At 45.8% G+C, this 24445-nt stretch overlaps 1 long non-coding RNA gene across 1 annotated transcript in view; it reads right to left on the minus strand.

The window, feature by feature from the left end:
• Positions 1-9726: 9726 nt before the first annotated feature.
• The window catches only part of LOC123767663 (uncharacterized), a 38127-nt gene continuing 23408 nt past the window's right edge, over positions 9727-24445 (minus strand). Inside the window, exon 2 of the long non-coding RNA XR_006773992.2 lies at positions 9727-19164. This is a non-coding gene — a long non-coding RNA (uncharacterized lncRNA). The remainder of the gene's footprint in view (positions 19165-24445) is intronic.

The raw sequence follows: 24445 nt of genomic DNA on the forward strand, positions 1-24445 counted from the left end.
CCCTTCACCTTCTAGTGTGTGGTCTGGTCAACATACTTTAGCAACGTTATTGTGACTCATCGCCTGCATATGGATCTGTATAGTGTGTTATAGTACACAGAGGTCTTTGTTTCTCTTAGATGGGGCATAGTTCCTGTGGTGGTGGTGATCCAGACTATGTCCTTAACTCGCGCTGAACATTCTATAACTTTGCTCCATTGAGCAAAGTTATAGAATGTTGTTTCCTGTTGTTTCCATTGAGCTTCATCCTGAGTACTAATCGTAGCCAAGACCAAGTCTTGCCGTTACCAGAGTGCCCCCTTCTGCCACCTCCTCTTCATCAGTAATGAAATAAAAATAGGAAAGAAAAAACCTTGCGATAGTCGCTGAAATCAAGAGCGCTGTGAGGGTATTAATCAACCAGGGAAGAATCGTCGTTTCTGTGGATCCATGTTGGAATCTGTGGGAATGAACGAGCAGATGTGCTGGCTGCTGCAGGCGCTTCAGGAGACCATATTGAATACTTCATACCCAAGACTCAACTACAAATTAGAGGTATTGTCAGGCAACATCACCGTAACAAGGTAACTGAGGGAAGGAGGATAGAAGAACAAACCAGTGAATCTATACGATGGAACAACATGGTTGCAGCTGGCAATCCCAGTCATTATGGACGAAGAGGAGGTGGCCGTGGGAGAGAATCAGTAATAACGGGAATCCGTCTTGGATACAAATATCCATGGAGATTCGGAATTGAAACAGTTGAGCAACGGAGTTGCAGAATCTGTGGTGAGAGTGACGGACACCGCCTTGACCACTACCTGAGAAAATGTGAACACTTGAGAGACATTAGAAATATGTGTAGAATAATAAACCCCACATTGTTTGAGATAGGAAAACACTATTTGTCAAATATTGATACTGTTCTTAAAAGATTTCCCCATTTTGCACCCGCAAGATAACGTAAGATTTTAAGGGTTGACAGACGTTAATCTTCTAGTTTGAGGAGCTGTTCACTTGAGACAGTTAAGCAAGTCCCAGCTGTGTCTGGGTACAAGTGACAGTATGAACAACCCAGCGGGGTTTTCTTCCTATTGGGGAGTGTTGTACATGCTGCTATGGCGGTGTGTCCACTCACAGGATGAGTGACGCTGCCCAATACTGTCACTATGGCGGTGTATCCACTCACAGGATGAGTGGCGCTGCCCAATACTGTCACTATGGCGGTGTGTCCACTCACAGGATGAGTGACGCTGCCCAATACTGTCACTATGGCGGTGTGTCCACTCACAGGATGAGTGGCGCTGCCCAATACTGTCACTATGGCGGTGTGTCCACTCACAGGATGAGTGGCGCTGCCCAATACTATCACTATGGCGGTGTGTCCACTCACAGGATGAGTGGCGCTGCCCAATACTGTCACTATGGCGGTGTGTCCACTCACAGGATGAGTGGCGCTGCCCAATACTGTCACTATGGCGGTGTGTCCACTCACAGGATGAGTGGCACTGCCCAATAAACTCGCCCCGCGGGGCAAAAATACAATTTTTTAAATCCACTGACCTGATCTTTTCCTCCTGATTGATTGATGAAGATTAAGCCACCCAAGAGGTGGCACGGGCATGAATAACCCGTGAGCCAAATGGGTTTTTTCCCCCCTTTTCCTCCTTTCCTCGACTCCTTTATCACGGTGATGGTGCCTGGTGACCCGCCTTTCAGACTTGTAAGGTGTTGCAGGATTGAGTTCGCTCACGCAGTGTTCAGTAGGGTCTGCGTCACCACCCATGACAGGGAATCCTGAACTACACGTTTACCAGATTTCTAACCCCCGTCGACGGAGGACAGAAGAAAATGTATATATACTGGTTAGCATTGTAAATGTCTGGCCACGTCTGTGGTAGAAACAAGAAAGCGATGGAGGGGGATCGAGAGGGACTTGATCGTCCATCCTAACCTCAAAGCCATTTTCACCTTCGTCTTTGATATCAGCGTCGCTCTGTTTTTATGCCTGGTCATATTACTGAGGTTTTGCAGTGCCAAGTCTTTGAGTCAGAGCAGATCACTGTTTCCCTCGTGCTTGGCTCTGGATATCTTAACGCCATGACAGTGGCAGTGAGTTACGCTTCAGGGGCCAGATTCACGAAAGCACTTACGCAAGCACTTACGAACGTGTACATCTTTCCTCAATCTTTGACGGCTTTGGTTGCATTTATTAAACAGTTTACAAGCATGAAAACTTGCTAATCAACTGTTGTTATTGTTATAAACAGCCTCCTGGTGCTTCGGAGCTCATTAACTGTTGAACAATTGGAAACAAAGCCGCCAAAGATTGAGAATAGATGTACAGGTTCGTAAGTGCTTGCGTGAATCTGGCCCCTGGTGAGGAGTTGTGTCTCAATCTCTGTTTTTTCGTCATTTCCGTTAAGGAAGCCGTTATTTCTGATTACAGCGTCCGCTGTTCCCGCCGTGTTATTAGTTCGGTTAGCTGGTCCTTCACTGTAGATATGATCTAATTCGTTTCCGGCTTCTCTGTTAATTTCATCGAGATAAACAGGTTTCGTTCTTTTTGAGGTAACATGTTGGGACTACTTCTATATATTGCAACTGTAGGTGATTCACTCTTCCAGGGAGCTGGCAGCCCCTACACCCGTCAACCACACGTGGTTGTTCCATCATGTTGTTGTTTTAGATTCAGCTACTTGGAATAAAATGTTCCAAGTAGCACGGGCTATGGTGAGCCCGTAGTGGACTTATTATTCCAGCAGCTGGAGTTTTAACAATCGGTTTCTTGATCTTTAATGTTGGAATTATAGTTCGTGTTGCAAGTTCGAGGTTTGGGTTCCCTTTCGTACTCCATTTTCGTGATTGCTTTTTTTTGGATTCAGTTTATATTGTTGTGGCTCTGTTTTGTACGCTTATAAGACTTTCGTATTGTCTGATACGAATAACCTGTTGGTTAGTTGACCAGTCCACACACTAGAATGTGAAGGGACGACGACGTTTCGGTCCGTCCTGGACCATTCTCAAGTCGATTGTGAATGGTCCAGGACGGACCGAAACGTCGTCGTGCCTTCACATTCTAGTGTGTGGTCTGGTCAACATACTTTAGCCACGTTATTGTGACTCATCGCATGTTGGTAAGGTTTTTGGAAGTTTTAGTGGACTTTGTTTGACATGTTTTGTCTGGTTCACTGTGTTCTTACTGGTTTATCATGTTTTGTCTGGTTCACTGTGTTCTTACTGGTTTATCATGTTTTGTCTGGTTCACTGTGTTCTTACTGGTTTATCATGTTTTGTCTGGTTCACTGTGTTCTTACTGGTTTATCATGTTTTGTCTGGTTCACTGTGTTCTTACTGGTTTATCATGTTTTGTGTACCGGTTATTTTGCATTACAAGGTCTTCGTAACCTGGTTATTGTAAGGTGTGTGTGTAATTCCTAAGTGTAATTACCTAAGTGTAGTTACAGGATGAGAGCTACGCTCGTGGTGTCCCGTCTTCCCAGCACTCTTTGTCATATAACGCTTTGCGTTATATGACGTGTGTGTGTGTGTGTGTGTGTGTGTGTGTGTGTGTGTGTGTGTGTGTGTGTGTGTGTGTGTGTGTGTTTGGCTACTGACTTTTCTCTACCAATGTAAATCTCTCGCTCTCTGGCTCTCGCTCTTGCTCTCTCTCTCTCTCTCTCTCTCTCTCTCTCTCTCTCTCTCTCTCTCTCTCTCTCTCTCTCTCTCTCTCTCTCTCTCTCTCTCTCTCTCTCTCTCCCTCTCTACCTCTCTCCCTCTCTCCCTCTCTCCCTCTCTCCCTCTCTCCCTCTCTCCCTCTCCCTCTCTCCCTCTCCCTCTCTCCCTCCCATCCTTGCCGCTTTCCCCTCCCAATTCGACCTACCCAACCACTTGGGCTGGACGGTAGAGCGAAGGTTTCGCTTCATGCAGGTCGGCGTTCAATCCCCCGACTGTCTAAGTGGTTGGACACCTTTTCTTTCCCCCGTCCCATCCCAAATCCTTATCCTGACCCCTTCCCAGGACTATATACTCGAAATGGCTTGGCGCTTTATCCTGATAGTTCCATTCCCTTCCCAATACGACTCCCATTCCTTGTCGCTCCCTGTCCTGGCACGACCCCCTTGCCCCCCCCCCTGCCCTTCCCCTTGGCCCCCTACCCTTCCCCTTGCCCCCTACCCTTCCCCTTGCCCCCAGCCCTTCCTCTTGTCCCCCTCCCCTTCCCCTTGCCCCCTGCCCCTTCCCCTTGCCCCCCCTGCCCTTCCCCTTCCCCTTGCCCTTCCCCTTGCCCCCCTGCCCTTCCCCTTGCCCCCCTGCCCTTCCCCTTGCCCCCTGCCCTCCCCAGCAAGAGGTCACGGGGGTGCCAGTGTCAATATCTGGGTAACCATGTCAAGGGTTCAAGATCTTCCCTATTAAAGCTGTTCACCTTCACAATCTGGTGGTGATCTGTGATGGTGTTATGGTGACTAATTGGCGTGTGTGTGTGTGTGTGTGTGTGTGTGTGTGTGTGTGTGTGTGTGTGTGTGTGTGTGTGTGTGTGTGTGTGTGTTCAGCTAGTTGTGCTTGCGTGGGTTGAGCTCTGGCTCTTTGGACCCGCCTCTCGACTGTCAATCAACCAACTGTTACAAATTACTAACTAATACATTTTTCTACACACACACACACACACACACACACACACACACACACACACACACACACACACACACATACACACACACACACACACACACACACACACACACACACACACACACACACACACAGGAAGGAGCTCCGAAACAGCTGTCTAACTCCCAGGTACCTAGTCACTGCTAAGTAACAGGGTCATCAGGGTGAAAGAAACTTTTTGCCCATTTATTTCTGCCTGGTCCGGAAATCGAACCAAGCTACAGGATTACGAGTCCTACGCGCTGTCCACTCAGCTACCAGACCCCCTTTGTGTGTGTATGCGTGCGTGTGTGTGTGTGTGTGTGTGTGTGTGTGTGTGTGTGTGTGTGTGTGTGTGTGTGTGTGTGTGTGTGTGTGTACTTACCTAGATGTACATACAGGTACGAGTTCGTCGCCTCCTAATTCCGCCTTCCAAATGGTCTTTAACGCAATGGTTCGGTTCCCCCTGCTGTTCTTATCAATGGAATGATAAGAACACAGAACACATGGGCCATGGACAGAGTGAGAACATTAAGACATGGGGCGAGAACAAGACAGAGGGGCCAGGGGGGAAATAACATGGCCTAGAACAAAAGAACAATGGCATGAAGTATTTTATACATAGAGTAAACTGGGGACCAACTAGAACATTATCAGCGTCTGGACCAATGGTTTAAGTGGTTGTAAATCTATACTATCCAGCGCTTGAGAGGTCCTGGGGGAAGATGGACCCCCACCACACATGAGAATATGTGAGGGGGGATTATATACTGGGTATATACAGGCGAAGACTCACAATAACGTGGCTAAAGTATGTTGACCAGACCACACACTAGAAGATGAAGGGACGACGACGTTTCGGTCCGTCCTGGACCATTCTAAAGTCGATTGTGAATGAATCACAATCGACTTGAGAATGGTCCAGGACGGACCGAAACGTCGCCGTCGTCCCTTTATCTTCTAGTGTGTGTGGTCTGGTCCACCTATTGGGTATATACCCCTTCCCCAAGTCTGTATGACTTGGGGAACTTGGGATCTTCTCGAGGTTATCTTGAGATGATTTCGGGGCTTTTTAGTGTCCCCGCGGCCCGGTCCTCGACCAGGCCTCCACCCCCAGGAAGCAGCCCGTGACAGCTAACTAACACCCAGGTACCTATTTTACTGCTAGGTAACAGGGGCAAGGGTGAAAGAAACTCTGCCCATTGTTTCTCGCCGGCGCCTGGGATCGAACCCAGGATCACAAGTCCAGCGTGCTATCTGCTCGGCCGACCGGCTCCCTAAATGGTGACAAAAATGTGATTTTGTCACCATCAAAACCTTTCCTCTTCCACAATTTGCACCATTAACTCCACACCACCTTCTCTTCCACACTCCACACTCTCTCTCTCTGAACCTCATTTTTCCTGTTTGCCTTCCGTCAGTTATATTCTTACAAGACAGATGTGTAGGTTGTGTTCATGTCTCACATAAAGTGTTAGCAAGACTCTCCCGCCAGCAAGCTTTCTCCTGGGCACCTATTTACTTCTAGGTGAACAGTGGCATTAGGTGATGGAAAACGTGTGCCCAACTATTTCTGTCCCGTTCGGGCTTCGAACCCGGAATTCCTGATGGTGATTCGAAAACGAACATCGACTGTACTACCGTCAGAGACAGATCTCTATACCCCTGTCTATGGAGAACAGAAGAAAATGTATATATTTATATATATATAATATATATATATATATATATATATATATATATATATATATATATATATATATATATATATATATATATACCTGTAAGCATTCTATACAGGAAGCATTGTATATATGAAAGCATTGTATAATTTTTTATATACATAAGTCTTGTCTGTGGTAGAAAATAGACTGACAATGAGACAATGAGAAATATAATAAATGAAGACCCCAATAGGGACCAGCATCCCCCCCCCCCCCCAGGAGGCTGCATCTCTGCCTTGAGATCATGGGAGTTATATGACTAGGTTATCTTAATACCATTTGCCTGTGCAACATAGCAACGGCTGCAAGAATGGCTTTATCATTTGTGTATATAAAATCATCGTTATCTAATACATTGTTATCATCAGCCGCCAAAATGATGACCTAAAGCTGATAGCGATAATTGTCTTAGTGTTTAAGTGCATCTGATTATGAAGTCAATCATTAGAGGGATGTTTTGAAATCGGAGATGTGTTGGTGTGTGGGAATGTTGACAGTGTGTGTGTGTGGATGGGGGGGGGGGGGAGGTTCCACCACACACACACACACACACACACACACACACACACACACACACACACACACACACACACACACACACACACACACACACTGCTCGCTCCTGATGATCTCTCAGGTCTGTTGACACGTTAAAACAGCATCCTTATACTCTCTCTGTTGCTCAGGTTCCCCCTGTGTGGGTGGTACTGGGATTTATTGTAAGGGGGATGACGGTTCTCTGATGATGATGTGGCTGCCTGTCTGTCTGCCTTCCTGTGGCTGCTTGCCTGTCTTCCTGTGGCTGCTTGCCTGTCTTCCTGTCTGTGGCTGCCAGACTGTCTTCCTGTCTGTGACTGCCTGCCTGTCTATGGTTGCCAGCCTGCCTGCCAGCCTGCCTGTCTTCCTGTCTGTGACTGCCAGACTGTCTTCCTGTCTGTGACTGCCTGCCTGTCTGCCTTCTCGACTCGCGCCAGACTTAGAGCGGCCTTGACCCACAACTCTACATAACTTATAAACTCAAATTAATCTCAGTAACAACAGTAACAGATTAGACCATGTCGAGGCCCAGTTGGCTAGGGCGTGTGTGTGTGTGTATGGGAACACCCACCACGCAGGGTTCGAACCCTCATCACGGCTCCTACGGATTTTCTCATTGACACAATAACCTTGCTAATTACCACAACACAATAACAACCTCAGACAACAGAGATACAAGGCAATCCGGAACTCTGATCGGTAGGAACAGAATTAGTATTAGGTCTGGACTCTAAAGCAGCCCCCCCTCCCCCCCGTTAGGGACCCTTTTGGTCGGCACTAAAGGTCCGGAGACCCATTTTGGTCGACTCAGAAGGTCTGGAGACCCATTTTGGTCGACTCAAAAGGTCTGGAGACCCATTTTGGTCGATTCAAAAGGTCTGGAGAGCCATTTTGGTCGACTCAGAAGGTCTGGAGACCCATTTTGGTCGACTCAAAAGGTCTGAGAGACCCATTATGGTCGACTCAAAAGGTCTGGGAGACCCATTTTCGTCGACTCAAAAGGTCTGGGAGACCCATTTTGGTCGACTCAGAAGGTCTGGAGACCCATTTTGGTCGACTCAAAAGGTCCGGAGACCCATTTTGGTCGACTCAAAAGTTCTGGAGACCCATTTTGGTCGACTTAAAAGGTCTGGAGACCCATTTTGGTCGACTCAAAAGGTCTGGAGACCCATTTTGGTCGACTCGCAAGGTCTGGAGACCCATTTTGGTCCAGACAAGGGCGCCGTCTGGGGAATCGGGTCCTCAGTGTTTGTTTAACCTTTGAGTGGTATTCGGCTCCATGTGTCAGTGCATGCAACAGGTGCTTGTCTGCCTGTCTCTGTCTGCCTGTCTCTGTCTGTCTGTCTGTCGGTCTCTGATTCGTTAGTGATTGTGTGCGTGTTCTTCCTTCCTTGTTTGTGTCTTTAGCGTCGTGAGTTATTTCTCGAGCCCCGATTTCCAGCGGGTGGTCGTTTAATATACAACACTTTGAGAAGGTCGTGGAGGGAATGTGTGTGTGTCTCTCTCTCTCTCTCTCTCTCTCTCTCTCTCTCTCTCTCTCTCTCTCTCTCTCTCTCTCTCTCTCTCTCTCTCTCTCTTTCTCTCTCTCTTTTTTTTTCTCTCTCTCTCTCTCTCTCTCTCTCTCTCTCTCTCTCTCTCTCTCTCTCTCTCTCTCTCTCTCTCTCTCTCTCTCTCTCTCTCTCTCTCTCTTTCTCTCTCTTTCTCTCCCCCTCCCCCCCCCACCTTCCTCAACCTCCCCTCCTTCGTGTTACCTCCCCTCTTATCTTCACCTTCCCCTCACACTCTTTCCCCCCATTGCTCCCTCTCCTCCTGCACCTCATTATACTCATCCTGTATCTCATTATATCCATTTTGCCTCGCATTATACTCATTTTTGCGTGGATCGGTCGAGGACCCAGAAGGTATTCCATCCGTTAGGTTTAGCATCGATTGGTCTGGTTACAAGTGGACGGGTGGCCGCCCGAGGTTGATGATAGACACGAGGCCTAACAACCGCGGGAGGGTTGTTAAGGCCACCACAATAAACATACTGACCAACCAGAAAGTATACTTTTTTTAGTCCTGAAATACTGTAGCATACAGGTATATTTTTATTTAAGTCTCCCACTGTTGAGTTTTGATAATAGAAACCGTAACCTTAAAGAGATGCACTTAACTTAGTTATCCCATAAAGTAAGGCGTTGTAGCATCGTTTTCTATCGTGCCGGCAAGTGTTCAGCGCATCCATATAAAGATTTTGCTGATGAATTCCGCATGCTATATTGCTATATTGAAGTATCCATTACATAGTTGCAGATGCATTTATATTTATATATTTATATATTATATATTATATATTATAGGTATCAAACAGTTCCTGTATATTACAAGGATGTATGTCCGAAAAAGGTATGCGTGTTTCGCAAGAATGTATATACAACACAGGTGTATACCCAGCTCTTGATGTATGTATAGTACTCTGAAAGTTTACTTTAATCCTGGATTATGTTTAGGATTAAAGTATCAGCTGGTTGTTCAGGAGCGGAGTAACATAATATTTATATAAACAATAATTCTTACATTCTTGTAAAGCGACTAACAGGCATAGCGTTTCGGGCATGTACTTAATCCTAATTTTTCCCCCAGGAATATATGACCCGCCAAATCGTTAAGTACCCATTGACTGCTTTAACCATTTGCCCATTAATAGTTGTGGGATCCCTTGACTGTTTCAAGCATAGGTTTGGCGGGAGTCCGTACACGTGAAGCCATCAATCAAGATGACAAATTCAGATGAAATCGAAGTTTAAAATCAAATAATACGTGTTGTATCATTATAAGGAATTAATAATAGGCAATGGAATGTTGGATATATTATTACAGTCTTGTCATAAACAGAACACACATCATAAATTACATAACTAATTAATAATTTAGCTTTTGGATGAGGAAGTGTTCTTGTATTTAAGTTTGTATTTTAAAGCTACTAGTACCATCACATTTTAGTTATAGGCCTGTAGTTAGAATATAATTTATATGTATAATGTTTACAGCCTATTTTGTGCGATAGACAACATACAATATGTATGCATTTACACTACGAAAATATACAAGCCTACGCCGACCCAGCCAGTTTCGACACCTAGATTTTCATAGGTCCAAAGAAGCGTTATCATCATGTTTTATGTTGAGAAGAAGCGAACATGTTTTCATATGTTTTAAAAGCGTTGAAATTGTACGCGTATGTCTCCACCGTACATAAACGACGCCTTAACTGTGAGGACAGGTTGTTGAAACACCTGTAGCGATGGTTGGCAGTTCTCACGCAGGAGTCCAATTGCAGTTGTTTTTTGTGGGTGGGGCCGGGAGGGGAGACTGCAATACTCTGACAAGGGGCCCCAGGTACTCGCCTTCTCAAACCATACCACCTTATTTATCTTTCTTTATTGTGGGATAAGGAAGCGTATGTGACAATTTTTATTTCATTTTGACAGTTGTCGTTGTCCCTTAGTGCCGGGAGGGTAGACTGGAGCTTCTTTGTGTCCACAGTTACAGGAAGAGTCCCACTCAGAAATCCAGCCAGTCCTCCCGAACGTCAAGAAACTGTCGTACTAAAGTACCCTAATCCTAACCTACCAGAGGATCCAAAATATAAAATGGGGAAAGCATGTCAATTTCGCAAGCCACTACCATTTTCTAGTACAACAATTTTTGCCTTTAGGTAAGAGCATACGTCAAAATGCGACGTTCTATACGGAGGACGAGGTTGTAAATCTGTGATAATGGGGCTACCAGAGTCCCCCCCCCCCCCCCCCCATCTAGGGTCCGGGACCTAACCGTAGCGTTGAGTATCGAGTTTTTATACAGCATGTCACGCTGAATGTGACGTAGTTTTTATACACGGGTTGCTGGTTATGAATGTGCTGACTGGCCAGCATTGAGATGGTCGCTCTGTACAAGAGAGTTCGGTATCCAGTATTTACCTTGGTCACCCATGACATACGCGCTGAGGCGGCTCCGTATCGGATTTGCCTGGGCAGAATAATGGAGGTTGTTTTATTTCTTCTATGAGGGTCATATTTATTGGTAATATTTTATTTGTATGGAATTTGGAAGTTGCGCAATACATGGGGATTCGAAAGTCAATACGCACATGTGAGAGTGCGTATTGCATTTTAATCCCATGGAAAAGACTGCCAACCTTTTTTTCATGTGGTAGAGAGTTATATCACTTTTGTGTACCCTTGCGCACCACGGAGCCCAGAGTTATGTAGATGAGGAGCAAGTGTGATCAAACCAGTGAGTTGGAAGGTGGACATGGAACCACCCGAGCATTAACGTGTCCACTTGCGACACCTGTGCATCTTTCCTCTGTAACAAACTGAGCTTGGAAACGTCCCAACTCAAGGTGGTTATTGTTATAAACAACCTCGTAGCGCTTTGGAGGAGGGAAGGGAATGATCCGGGGAAAAAGCGCCATGCCATTACGACTATATAGCACTTGGAAGGGGTCGGGATAAGGATTTGGGGTGGGATGGGGGGAAAGGAATGGTGTCTTATCACTTCGATGGTCGGGACTAGACCTCTGGCTGGGCCAGGTGCGTCACGTGACGAGCTCTGGGGGCCTGGTGCGTCACGTGACGAGCTCTGGGGGCCTGGTGCGTCACGTGACGAGCTCTGGGGGCCTGGTGCGTCACGTGACGAGCTCTGGGGGCCTGGTGCGTCAAGATGTTTACCACTCGCCTGAGAGCTTCCCTCACTGCGTACGATTCCCACGATTAATTAAGCACTGTATAAGGCTGCTTTGATGGCGCTGAAGCTGTAGTTACGCTGCATTGATGGCGCTGAAGCTGTAGTTACGCTGCATTGATGGCGCTGAAGCTGTAGTTACGCTGCATTGATGGCGCTGAAGCTGTAGTTACGCTGCATTGATGGCGCTGAAGCTGTAGTTACGCTGCATTGATGGCGCTGAAGCTGTAGTTACGCTGCTTTGATGGCGCTGAAGCTGTAGTTACGCTGCATTGATGGCGCTGAAGCTGTAGTTACGCTGCATTGATGGCGCTGAAGCTGTAGTTACGCTGCATTGATGGCGCTGAAGATGTAGTTACGCTGCATTGATGGCGCTGAAGCTGTAGTTACGCTGCATTGATGGCGCTGAAGCTGTAGTTACGCTGCATTGATGGCGCTGAAGCTGTAGTTACGCTGCATTGATGGCGCTGAAGCTGTAGTTACGCTGCATTGATACCGGAGAGGCTGTAGTTACGCTGCATTGATGGCGCTGAAGCTGTAGTTACGCTGCATTGATGGTGCTGAAGCTGTAGTTACGCTGCATTGATAGCGGAGAAGCTATATGTGGGCTGCAGTGATGATGAACCTGCATATAGCAACGTGTGACTCGACCAACAGGCCACGTAGAGCTGCATCAGCGTGCAAGTAACAGTAATGGCAGTAAACTTGTATGGGACCTGCATTGGTGGCAGGAAACCTGTATACATGACAATACAACTGAATATGGGTTGTATTATTGGCGGTGAACAAGCAGACTGCATTGATGGCAAAGAACCTGTCTCGTTTATTGCTAACCGTGCATCTGCATATTCGCTAAATTGATGATAGTACGTTTTTGATATGTACTCAACTAATTGTGCTTGCGGGGGTTGAGCTCTGGTTCTTTGGTCCCGCTTCTCAATCGTCAGTCAACTGGTGTACAGATTCCTGTGCTTTTCGCTTTGATGTTCATAGGGAATGGAAAGGATGGGGGAGGTAGAGGGATGGGGAGATGAAATTCAGGAAGAGGATGCGGGTGTAGAGAGAGAGAGAGAGGAGGTTTGAAAGTTCGGTGGCCTGTCCACCATGGGTTGACATTTTTGTATGTGTTGTTTGTTTGCGTATGTGTTATGTTGGGTTGTCAGTACATTGGCTGGGGGGGCTAGTGTTTGTGACCTTGTTGGTGTCCTAAAGCACTAGAGCCGATGGAGTTGGCTGAAGGAGGCTAATCTTAGAAACATCAGGGTAGTTACACTTCTGATGCCACGACAAATGGTTTTTTGGTTTTATATTTTTTTGTATGAGTTTTATTTATTTATTTATTTATTTATTTTTTTATTTTATTTTATTTTTTTTTTTATTCTTTATTCTTCATTTGGTGTAGATCGGGTCCGGGATGGGTCACTCATCTGGGTCGTCTGGCAGGCCGCTTAGTATTTGAGGGCTTGGGAAGGCCTCATCATGGATGTGTCTGATCACTTTCTGTTGGAGAGTGATTCTTCTGGTTCTGTGTGGTGGTTCGTGGATCTCGTAGTCGCTGGTGTTTTCTACCTAACCTAACCTACACAGGTTTCTGAAGGCAGTTCTGATGTTAGCCAGCCTCGCGTATGCCGCTGATGTTATTCTTTTTATGTGGGCTTTAAGAAACAGGTTTGGTGTGATCTTTCTCTCTGTCCGTTTCATGAAGTACTTCATGTCCCATTCGGTATCCCGTGTCGGCCTTCTATTTCCTCCATCTAGTATCATTATCTTATATTTACTTGGGTTGAACTTTAGAAGCCATTTGTTGAACCATTCCTTCAGTTTAGGTCATCTTGTAGCTACATACTGTGTTCTTCTGTCTTTATCCTCCTCATAATTTTTGCACTATCAGCAGACATTGAGAGGAACGAGTCTATTTCCTCTGGGAGATCATTTACATATATCAGGAACAGTATAGGTCCAAGGACTGATCCCTGTGGGACTCCACTGGTGACACCTTGCCACTCTGAGACCTCCCTCCCTCACAGTGACTCGTTGTCTTCTGTTGCTTAGGTACTCTTAGGTGAAGTTCCCTATCACTCCTGCCTGCATCTCCAGCTTGTGCACTAATCTCTTATGTGGTACTGTATCAAAGGCTTTCTGGCAATCCAGAAATATGCAATCTGCCCACCCCTCTCTTTCTTGCACGCATGTGTGTAGTTAGTTTGGGCGTTAACCCACTCTTTGACTTCGGGCGTGAACTCTTTTGGACTCTGGGACCTTCCGGCCCACACAAGAGCAAGGCCACTGCAACGAGTGTGTGTGTGTGTGTGTGTGTGTGTGTGTGTGTGTGTGTGTGTGTGTGTGTGTGTGTGTGTGTGCGTGCGTGTGTTTGTGTGTGTGTGTGTGTGTGTGTGTGTGTGTGTGTGTGTGTGTGTGTGTGTGTGTGTGTGTGTGTGTGTGTGTGTGTGTGTGTGTGTGTGTGTGTGTGTGTGTGTATGTGGTGTAAATAAGACTATTCGCACCGTAGGGAAGAACGTTCGGAATATTGAGATTCGCGGAGAAATAAATTAGAAGTTGTCGAAGCCTCACTCCCAGTTGGTGCTGTGGCGAGACAATACATTCGAAGCATCATTACATTAAACCCCGCGTCCGGATGCCCCGGTGATTGTCTTGTGTGTTTCATGATGCATGGGAAGGAGGAGGAGGAAAGACGGTGGGGGAGGGGGTTGAGAGGGAAGGGAAAGGGAGTTTAAAACAGATTGAGGAAGGGGGGGGGGATGGTAATTGAGGTTGGGGGGTTATGGGATGGGTGTTACCTGACCCTAAGCCAGAGTCATATGTAAGGTTCAGGTGGCGGGGATGCCGCCCACCTGCCCAGGGTGCGGCTTCCTGCAGTGGTTGGTGGTGGCGGGAAGTTGAGGATGGGGGGGGGAGTGGACAAATAGCTCGAGTGCAGGGGGGGAATTGTGTAAAATCCTGGTTTGTGTCTCGGAGAGGCTGCAGGATCCAAGTAAATTCAGTAGAATATTTGGTTGCAATTTTTATACCATGTCGTAGCTCAGTCGATTAAGGCAGCGTCTGGGATGCTCTTGGATGCAGGTTCGAATCCTCGTCACGGCCCTTGTGGATTTGTTCATGGGGGAGAGTGGGTCCGTCTAATTACCCAAAGCTACCCAAAGCTGCTCTAGTCCACCTAACCCTCCTAGCATTAAGTAATGATAAATTATGACATATTTACTCACTATAATGTTGGTGCTGGATGTAGAACATTAAAAAACCTTATTTTTACTCTGAACTAATAATTTATAACGAAATTAAGTGGCAGTTGACGCCATGGGAAGTCGACGATCCGAGCGACAATGTTGTGGCTTTGGGTACTTAGATGGACCCAATTTAGTTATAAAATGATATTATTTCAGAGTAAAAATAAGTTTTGTATTGTACTTCACCCAGCACCAACATTATAGTGAGAAAATGTGTTTGGATCTCTGTTTGTCATCCTCTCTTGTTACACCTTCTTTGTGGCAGACAGCTTGCTCTCTAACCCCCCCCCCCCACTCCTCTCCCTCTGTCTCTCTGATCTCTCTGTCTCTTTCTGTCTCTCCACCCTCTTCCTTCTCTGTGAGCAGCTAGCTTGGTCGTTCTCTCCCTCCCTCCACCTGCCTACCTACCTTATCCCTGCAAACGTTGTGACGAACCCTGGGAAGAATGTGTAACATTGCAGTCAGATGCTTTGAAATCATTTTTTGTGGGAATCCTGCAGGTGTTAGATGCAGGCAAGACGCCTCTTCCGACCCCTCGCCCACCAGGACGAAGCTCTTCTCGTTTTTAGTTTCCTTGGCCCTGACTTCGGCTTTCAGGGAAAGCTGTATCCCATCTCGGGTACCTGCTGGATCATTGACTCATCAAGCACGAACAGTGGGAAGCAATCATGTCTAACTGCATCATCGCGCGACATGAATGTGGAACGTTCTACATTAGCTAAAGTTAAGGGGGAACTTAACTAGAGTTGCTGCACACTGGACGCCACCTATGCACAATATGCACGTGAAACTCTTCCTGCAGTGTTTTTTTGGCTGAGTGGGGCGGGTCCTCCAGGCGACGGTGGGAAGGGTGAGGACATCTTGCCTATAGTGGCTCCGGCCCTCCCTTCCTGCACCCTTTCACTGCATTCGTTCCTACAGCCGCCTGGGAAAGGTAGGTAGGTAGGTAGGTTGGGAAGGGGCCTGGGACAGAGAGGGAGGGGAGAGGCCGCGGGTTGCAATGGGAGTCGACTTACAGAGCAGCAATGCATTGTATGTTGCAGTGGAGAGAGAACAACCAACCAGCCAGCCGTTATGGAACTTATGGGTCATTTGCATAACAGCAACCAAGGCAGGTTGCAGCTGCAGGCGATCAGATGACTTACCAGTACTGACGAGGGAACAGTTCTCTGGGAAGGTTACTTGGGGACACGTTTCATTGCAAGATATTGAAAGAAAAACAGATGAACTGACATTCAGCATTGTTTGCAAGTTGAATAGTCTTGCCACAGAGCAAAATGGCCTGGGCACCGGGTGGAAAAAGGCTGTAATTACCACAAAACTAGCATTGACATTTTAAAGTGTAGCAAATGTCATGAACAAGTGGAGCATTAATATCTTAAGAGTGCTGATATAGTTGAATTATTTCACGGATGAAATAATGATACAAAATGAAGACAAGTTATAATTCATCTTGAGGGTCAACATGCTCTGGGTACTGGCACGATTGGCTCTCACACCTGACCACACTCCTTGTCTGTCTCTGTCTCTGTCTGTCTCTCTCTCTCTCTCTCTCTCTCTCTCTCTCTCTCTCTCTCTCTCTCTCTCTCTCTCTCTCTCTCTCTCTCTCTCTCTCTCTCTCTCTCTGTATCCCTCCCATTCTCTGTCCCTCCTAGTTTTTTCTCCATTTGGTTTTCATTTGGATATAATAGAGAGGACGCAGAGGTCGGGGACTGCGGACTGGCCTCATTAGGGACACCTGCGAGCCCTTAAGGTTAGGCTAATTGGCTCTACACAGGTTTTGCTGATCCGGTTTTTATTTTCTAAGTCCCATTGACGGACCAAATTCTTCTACCTGTCACTCTTCGGCTGCTTCCCAGTGCAACACTTCTTTTTATTCACTCTAATGCGTTTAGGTTTGGCTGGTCTGTAACTCGTAACTTAAAGAGAATTAATGTGGTGGAAAGCTTAAGGGGATACTAATTTTATTTTATTTTTAATCTAGTTGGAAGTTCTTTATGACATATTTACTTCATTTTCGGTTATTGGAATTGTTGTAGAGTTTTGTATGATGTGATTTATAAGAAGATATATTTAAAATGACAAAGAGAGCCAGTCATACCTTCTGAATATCCCGCAAGAGGTTTTCCTTCAATGCACCACACACACACACACGGTCAATGAGGCGGGATCGAGGCATGAAAAACAACCTTACTCTACCTAAGCCTGCCCTGAGGGCGCCTCGTTTTCTAAGAGTGCCGGAGGGCATCCCGCAGGCGGACTGATGAATGGCGGTGGCGGGCTGCACTTATAAAAAACACCTTTCCTTCTCTCACCGCTGCACACACACACACATTACAAGACCTCCTTTATGGTGCTGGGAACCCCGGCATTCTTTTTAACTTGTCACCGAAGACTGGGGGGTTTTATCTTTTTATTTGAACTGATAGGAAAGTGTAGAATTATGTTTTTGTTGTGATGAACTGGTGTTGAATATCGCTTGTAGGGTCTGTGTTGCGTGTCCTCGCATGTGTTGTGTTTAAATACACTGTTTGTTTACCTGCAGTATTTGTTGATCTGCAGAGTTAGTTTACCGTCACTTTGTTGATCTGCAGTGTTAGTTTACCGGCACTTTGTAGATCTGCAGTGTTAGTTTACCGGCACTTTGTTGATCTGCAGTGTTAGTTTACTGGCACTTTGTAGATCTGCAGTGTTAGTTTACCGGCACTTTGTTGATCTGCAGTGTTAGTTTACTGGCACTTTGTTGATCTGCAGTGTTAGTTTACCGGCACTTTGTAGATCTGCAGTGTTAGTTTACCGGCACTTTGTTGATCTGCAGTGTTAGTTTACTGGCACTTTGTAGATCTGCAGTGTTAGTTTACCGGCACTTTGTTGATCTGCAGTGTTAGTTTACCGGCACTTTGTAGATCTGCAGAGTTTGTTTACCTGCAGTGTTCTCTTACAGATAATAACTAGGTTGTAATTAATTAAGTCCTCCCAAGGCTGCACAGTACGGTAGTACAATGGTCTACGTCCCCGACTCGAAATCAGAAATCCCGGGTTCGGACCTCGAGCGGGACAGACTTGGATGACCCGGTTTCCTTTCTCCTGGTGTACCTGTTCGCCAATAGTTACATTGGAGTTATAGGCCATAGCCGTGTGTTGCATCTTGGGGGAGGCTCAGTAGTTAACCAAGGCCTAGTAGGGACCACGCCAGGCCTACATACAGGCTGCCTATCCACGGAAATAGACTCCCCTGCCCACAGGGAGTCTGAAATACATCGTCTGAAATACAGAAATTGACGTTTGGGGTCCGTCTCGGGCCTTTATCAACCCCTGCAAATACACAACGTAACGGTCCCTGTTGTTACCTTGTTACAACTGGTTACAAAGTTGTTACATCTTGTTATTATGTTACAGTGACGTGTTAGAAAAGTTGTTACAACTCGTTAGGAGGGATTGCAACTTGTTAGGAGGGGGTTACGAGTTGTAACCCCTTCTAACGAGCTACAATCCGTTTTAACAAGTTGTAACCCCCTCATAACAACTCTTTAGGAGGGGTTACATTAACTCGTTCGAACGTTGCAGCAACGTGATAGTTGGTGATGACGGACCCAAACCTCCTCACCTCTGTTTTCAGATGTGGTGCTTGAGTGTCCTTATTCCGCGGGGCTTTTGTGACTCGCTGTCTGCAGGGGACTAAATCTTTAGCAGCAGGAGATATCCCGTGTTACCTGGAACTTTTTATTCCAGGTAGCGAATCTTTAACAACAACAATGCAAAATTTCACGTAAACTCTTCTATTTGTGCAGTCCTGTGCGTTTGGAGGTTGAGTTCCGTCTCCTGGGCCCGATTTCTCAAGCGTTACTCGTCCGTGTGTATTCCCATCCAGGCACTTAAGTGTCTCCTGACATCCCATTGGTTCACATTAATTTTGAGCGTTCGTTTCTTAAGCTTATTGATGTCCCTTCCCCCCCCCCCCCGCTAGCCAACGACTGACCATCTCTTAAAATGCGACCCAGAAACACGGGCATCGCTAGCGCAGGAGTCGAACCCGGGACCAAACGGTTGTGAGACCATTCCCAACTCTGGTCCCACTCTCTTCCGACCCCCCCCCCCCCCCCAACTACTCTGTCTTCCCTGTCATCCTCTCGCCCAGCCCTCACTATGGTCTTGGCAACACTGCACATATCGTCACTGTAGACCTTTGCAACATTGCAGGTCTTGGTAATACTGCACTGTTCTCGTTCTAGGTCCTTGCAACATTGCACTGCTCTCGCTGCCGATCTTGTCTCCGGTGATTGGCTGTTGCATCATCCAGTGTCCTGCAGAAAATTATAATTTATCAATTTAAACAGTTTTTAATGTCTTAAAATAATTTGGTCTTGAAATTGTGTGTCAGGAATTCATTGATGTCTCTGTCACTCATTGATGTCTGTGTACTCACCGATGTCTGGCACTCACTGATGTCTCTGGCACTCATTGATGTCTCTGGCACTCACTGATGTCTCTGGCACTCACTGATGTCTCTGGCACTCACTGATGTCTCTGGCACTCATTGATGTCTCTGGCACTCATTGATGTCTCTGGCACTCATTGATGTCTCTGGCACTCATTGATGTCTCTGGCACTCATTGATGTCTCTGGCACTCATTTATGTCTCTGGCACTCACTGATGTCTCTGACACTCACTGATGTCTCTGACACTCACTGATGTCTCTAGAACTTATTGATGTCTCTGGAACTTATTGATGTCTCTGACACACACTGACGTCTTTGGTCATTGATGTTATTGTTTATGTCAGCACATGTGTTCCACGATCTCAGTGCCACAGGTTTTTACAACACTTTCAACAATTTTCACATAAATATTGATAAAATTAGATATTGCACATCAGTTATTGCAAATCACTATGTAGCACTGTTGCAAGATGGATGTTCAAAGTAACATACAAACATTTACACATTGAATTAATTATATTACAAACCATTACTCGAACTGCACCATATAACACAAAGTTCTCCTCCAATCGCCTGAGAGGTGTATATCATACACCTTCCTCCCTCCCTGCAACACTGACTCCTCGTACCTGCAACGTTGGCTCCTGGGGGGCTCGCTCTTGGGAAACTGTTGCACTTCTTGCAGGTCTGCCATTGAAAACTTTGAGCCTCGTATGAAAGGAGGAATGCAGCAAAGATTTTCCTCAGACCAATGTGTTCGTCCCTACCTGCCTCTCTCTCTCACCACCACGTGTTCGAACCCTCGTATTCTTGGCTAGGGAGACCCTATAGCTACGAGACCTCGTGATACAAATCTCTCCTTATAAGGCGAAGTCGATTATAAACACCAGCCCACACTCTTCATTTATTTCTGATCTATTGACTATTTTATCGCCTTAAAATCACAAGGAAACAAATAATCTTGATGCCATAATTCTAAGAAATCGGACAGAAAATGCAGGGATGGTGTGTTGTGTTTACTTTGCTCAGAGGATCAGTACTCTTGATCCTGATTGGCTACTGCTCTACCCTCCATGACCAATCACGGCCAACGATGTATGTAGAGAAGTCTCAGTCGGTTAGAAGGTTGATTTTTCTATCTATAAACTGAGAAAACTGAACTTTGCTGACAAGGTATCTTTGCAGTGGTTTTAATATCCCTAAACCACCGCAGTTTTTACGGTTGGGTCAAGAGCTTAAAACAAGTAATGTGTTCATAAAGAAACTGAAGAGTTGTCATAAATTATCATCACACCATATGATGATTTTAATGAATATGAAAGTTAAAATTGCCTGTCTGGATTAATTCGTAGTGGTTGCATGTTCCAAACATTTAACAAGAACCTAGAGTGAATGCAGGTCAGGGCAAGATGAATGCAGGTCAGGGCAAGATGAATACAGGTAAGGGCAAGATGAATGCAGGTCAGGGCAAGATGAATGCAGGTCAGGGCAAGATGAATACAGGTCAGGGCAAGATGAATGCAGGTCAGGGCAAGATGAATGCAGGTCAGGGCAAGATGAATAGAGATCAAGCATGATGCATGCATGTTCGGGCAAGACGAAAGCAAATCAGGGCAAAATAAATGCAGGTCATTGCAAGCTGAATGCACGTCAGGGCAAGATGAGGCCAATGCAGATTACTGAAGTTTCTGCAGAGTTGAAACAGCTAGTTCATTATACAAGAACAAAACGCGGACAAAGGTAGATAGAATGCAGCTGAAACTCGAGATAGGCTGATATAATGCTGATGTAGGGGAGAAGGTGAGGAAACCCGTGTGTGGGGGAGATGGATTATGGATTGATGAACTTTGGCAACAAGAACTGTTAAATATGCTCATAAAAGCATTTGTGTTCTAAGATAAATTTTATGTCAACAGAACCATTTTGTGTTTTAGAAGTGTTAACTCCCAAGTTCCTCAACAGCCACCTCCATCCCTCCCTGCAACACGGGCTCCTGGTAGCTCCCTCTCTGCAACATTGCAACGTGGGCTGTGTGTGTGCTCCCTCCTGGGAAACTGTTGCACTTCTTGTAAGTCTTCCATTGAAAACTTTGTACCTCGTATGAAAGGAGAAATGCAGCAAAGATTTTCCTCAGACAAATATGCTCGTCCCTACCTGCCTCTCTCACCACACAGGTGTTCAAACCCTCGTATTCTTGGCATAGCGAGATCCCCTCAGCTAAATGATCTTGTGATTCAATCTCGACTAAATAAGGCAGCTTAACTACAGACATTTCTTAACGTATTTGGCAGATGTCTGACACAAATCCCTACCTCAACCACGGAGGAAAATATATTTTTCATACTATATTGTGCAGAAATGCAAGGAAATCGAACACATGCAATGCAGAGATGGATATGCAACGTTTTTGTTGCCATGTTGCTCCGAGCACCTCTGTACTTTTGACCCTGAGTGGCTGTGGAGGTAGAGCATCAGCCAATCACAGACCACGACGTGTGTAGAAGGTTGGTTATTCTATCTCTATACATTGAGAACTGACCTTTCATGACACAGAATAGTCTTTACATGCATCATGGATATATCCTGTAAGTTGCACAAGTTTTCAGGGAAGTCTTTCCAAAGTTGGAAACTTGTTGTTTTGCAGTCTTTGTTTTCCTCCTCTTGTCTACATCATTACCTCTCGTCCCTTCATTTCTTCTTATGTTAACATTTTCACCTAACACCCTCTTTTGTCTCCCTAACCTCCGTCCTTCTCATGTCCCCCGTACCCCCACACAGACAGCAAGGCAGCATAGAGAGCCATGGGGCCCACAAACGGCTCAAGAGTTACATGGGCCCCGAGGACACTAGTGGTAGTAAAATATTAACTCTATGAAGGGTCCATACTTGGTCCATCAAGAGGTGGCCCCGAGACGCCTCACAAGCATCACCACAGATCTCTACAGGCAATGCAGCCCGCCAAACACACACCGAAACTACAACGTTGCTATAACGTTCGAACAAGTTTTAACACCTCCTAACCAGTTATAACAACCAATATATCAAGTTGTAACAACGTTCTAATACGTCATAAACACGTTAAGCCAAGATGTAACAACTTTATTACAAGTTGTAACAAGCGGAAAATGGAGACAGTTTCGGTTTGTGTTTCCAGGGTGGTCGGAGAGAGATGTAAGAAAACAAAGCATGTCGGGGCGAAATATAGCGAAGCAATGCAGGTCGAGGCGAGGTGTAAGGAGGCAATGCAGGTAGTTGAAGTTACTGCAAAGTTAAATAAATCTACTTCATTATACAAGAGCAGAATGTCGACGAAGGCTGATGGAAAGCAGCTGAAAGTTGACATAATGTGTTAGAATGCAGCTGAAAGTTGACATAATGTGTTAGAATGCAGCTGAAAGTTGACATAATGTGTTAGAATGCAGCTGAAAGTCGACATAAGGTGTTAGAATGAAGAGGAAAGTCAACATAAGGTGTTAGAATGCAGATGAAAATCGACGTAAGGTGTTAGAATGCAGCTGAAAATCAATATAAGGTGTTAGAATGCAGCTGAAAGTCGACGTATGGTGTTAGAATGAAGCTGAAAGTCGACGTATGGTGTTAGAATGAAGCTGAAAGTTGACATAGGCTGATGTAATGCAGATGAGAGGGAGAAGGTGGGGAGACGTGGGGGGGGGGGTCGATTAGGATAGATTAACTTCGGCAACAATTTTTGTAATATATGCTCTTAAAAGCATTTTTGTTCTAAGATTGATTCTGTTGACAAAATCATTCTATGTTTTAGAAGTGATAGCTCCTAAGTATCTAAACAGCCACCTCCATCCTTCCCTGCAACACTGACTCCTGGTAGCTCCCACCCTGCAACATTGCAACGCGGGCTTGTGTGTCCTCGCTGCTGGGAAACTGTTGCACTTCTTGCAAGTCTTCCATTGAAAACTTTCCGTCTCGTATGAAAGGAGAAATGCAGCAAAGATTTTCCTCAGACCAATATGCTCGTCCCTACCTGCTTCTCTCACCACACAGGTGTTCGAACCCTCGTATTCTTGGCATAGCGAGACACCCTTCAGCTAAATGATCTTGTGATTCAATCTCGACTAAATAAGGCAGTCTTATCTACAGACACTTCTCAATGTATTTGGCAGATGTCTTACACAAATCCCTACCTCAACCACGGAGGAAAATATATTTCTCATGATATATTGTGGAGAAATGCAAGGAAATCGAACACATGCAATGCAGAGATGGATATGCAACGTTTTTGTTGCTATGTTGCTAAGAGCACCTCTGTACTCTTGACCCTGAGTGGCTGTGGAGGTAGAGCATCAGCCAATCACAGCCCACGACGTGTGTAGAAGGTTGAGAAGGTTGGTTATTCTATCTCTATACATTGAGAACTGACCTTTCATGACAAAGAATAGTCTTTACATTCATCATGGATATATCCTGTAAGTTGCACAAGTTTTCAAGGAAGTCTTTCCAAAGTTGGAAGCTTGATTTGCAGTCTTTGTTTTCCTCCTCTTTGTCTACATCATTACCTCTCGCTCCTTCATTTCTTCTTATTTTTAAATTTTGACCCAACGCCCTCTTTTGTCTCCCTCTAAACCCCCCCCCCCCCTTCCTTCTCTCCCCATACCCCTACACAGACAGCAAGGCTGATATAGAGAGCCATGGGGCCCACACACGGCTCAAGAGCTACACGGGCCCCCAGGACACGAGTGTTAGTAAAATATTAACTCTATTAATCTAGGGTCCACACTTGGTCCATCAGAGAGGGGCCCCGAGACGCCTCACAAGCATCACCTCAGGTCTCTACTCTACAGGGAATGCAGGTCGGGGCGAGATGTAAGGAGGAGACAATGCAGGTAACTGAAACTCGGTGCAAATGCAGCTCATGAGCACCTGGAAATCGGTTCAGTTTACTGCATAATAATTGGTTAAAGTACAGATCATTACATGATAATGTCAGTCTCTGCAACCATTAACGCACTGACTTAACATTTGGGAGATGAGTGATACAAGCGAGTGATGCAGCATCCTTGAGGTGGGGGGAGGAGGCAGGCGATGGAGGGGAAAGGGGTTAAATTATACAGGCCAGGGCTGCAAAAATTAAGATTTTTCTCAAATTTGTTTTTCTTTCATGTAATTTGT

The sequence above is a fragment of the Procambarus clarkii genome, chromosome 67, assembly GCF_040958095.1.
Source record: "Procambarus clarkii isolate CNS0578487 chromosome 67, FALCON_Pclarkii_2.0, whole genome shotgun sequence".
NCBI classification, from domain to species: Eukaryota; Metazoa; Arthropoda; class Malacostraca; order Decapoda; family Cambaridae; genus Procambarus; species Procambarus clarkii.